The sequence below is a fragment of the Equus przewalskii genome, chromosome 3 (assembly GCF_037783145.1).
Source record: "Equus przewalskii isolate Varuska chromosome 3, EquPr2, whole genome shotgun sequence".
Taxonomy (NCBI): domain Eukaryota; kingdom Metazoa; phylum Chordata; class Mammalia; order Perissodactyla; family Equidae; genus Equus; species Equus przewalskii.
Genome location: NC_091833.1, coordinates 31,364,302 through 31,366,252, shown reverse-complemented (window position 1 = coordinate 31,366,252; position 1,951 = coordinate 31,364,302).

Below are 1,951 nucleotides of genomic sequence, written 5' to 3'. Positions count from 1 at the left end.
CAGGGCCGGCCCCTGGGGCAGGTTTTGATGGGAGGGCTTTAAACATTTATAGAAACATGTGGAAGGGGCTTTAACACCAGATCTTCCTAGACAGCGGACCCTTGGCTTCTGATGAGAGTCCAGCTTTCAAGTTCCGGTTTTGGTTCTGTTGGGGCGAGCGAGGGTGGAATCTCTGGTTCCAGGTGTTATTTCAGGTCAATACTTTCCCCTCTGTGTGCACTCTGGCTCCCTGACTTGTATTTTTAGGCTTGCCCCGGAAAAACAACTTTAACCTTCTGTTGATAAGATGGGGTCAGTTTGAACTGGTCCTAGAGGGCGCGTGGTCATGTGTGCAGCTGTCTATCCATCCCTCCATCCCGTGCTTACTGTATGCCCACTCCATGCCAGCCCTTGGGCCGGTAGCATAATGGACAAACGTCCAGCTCAGGTCCAACATGCCCTCTGCGATGGAGCGAGATCTGAGCCCACCTCCTCAGACCAGACCCCGCCCCCACAACACGATGCTGCTGGGGCCTCGACCTCCCACTCTCGCTGGGATGAGGAGACGTCACCCCACCACCTCTCCACCACTGTTCTTGTCTAGATTTGCTCTAAATACACACCTGAGAGTCCTGGCCCCGCCTCCTGTTTATTTAGCTAGGAAGGGTGTTGGGTGCAAAAGCCAAAATATCTGCTGACAGCGAAACAAGTCAAACAAACATTTCTTTTTAGGATAACAAATGTTTTCGTGTTCCAGAAGAGAACAAAGCTTCTGCTTAAAAAAAAAAAATAGGTCAATTATTCTATGCTTTTAGCTTCTCCATCTTGCCTGATTGAGTACGTACTCTAGAATCTTGAGGATCCGTGGGACAGCACACTCTCCTGGTGACCTTCGTGCTCCCATCTCAGGAAAATCACTGCCCTAGATTTTTCAAAATCTTCATGAAGGCAGACTATGCCCGGAGTAAACAGCTCTTAAAAGGTGTGAAAGCAAATTATGAGATTTTTCCAGCAATAAAATTGAGTTTTAGCTCCTAATAACAGACACACACACACATGCGCACACACACACGCGTACACAAACACACAAGACCCAAACTCCTACAAACTCCCACGGCCCCATTGGCCTTCCCTACCTGGGTCTCCAGGAAGCGTGTTTTGCTAGGAAACGGCATCAAAGTACACATTCGAAAAAGTTTTAAAAAATGCCTCCCATACCAATATAGAAAGAACATGTGTCCTAATCTGCTGTGCCCATTGATGAGGGGGCCAGCGGGCTGGGAAATCTGGTCCGAGAGGCATTTGAGGACCTCGTGCTACACACACCCAAGAGGGCTGGGCTGGACTGCTGGGTGAGATGAAAGATTGCTGGGTGGAGATGCTCTGCGGGGCAAGGAAACCATAACCTTGCAGGTTTCTTTGCAAACAGAGAGAAATCATATTCATCGCTACCAGACACAAATTTGCAAGTTAACATGTTCACTTCAGATTCCGGGCCCTAATGAATAGTAAAAAGAGTCGAACAAAAGCACAAGTCCTTAGAGAATTAAATATAAATAACTTCTGGGCTGGCCTCTTAATTGAGGCTAGAGCGTGACATTGAAAGGACGTTGAAAGTAAGGCAGCCATTTGCCTTATTTTCAAGTTTTTCATCATGTTGCAGAAATATTTGCTACCTTGTCCATATACTGTCAGGTGTACCTGGGACCTTGGCACACCCGCACCCACCCAACATCCTGAACTTGGACATGAGTCACTGCTTCCCCACCTCGGCCACCCTCCTCCTGGAGACGGCGGGCTCTCAGCCCCTCCTGGTTCCCTGAAGCCCCCTGCCTCCCCTGCCTCCATTAGGCCCCTCTGGTCCCCAAGACCCCAGGACCCTCAAGCTTCTCAGAGACCTGCTAAGAGATGGCTGATTCTGAAAGCAAAGCTTCTAAATCTTGAGAAAAAACACACTGCTATTAATACGGAC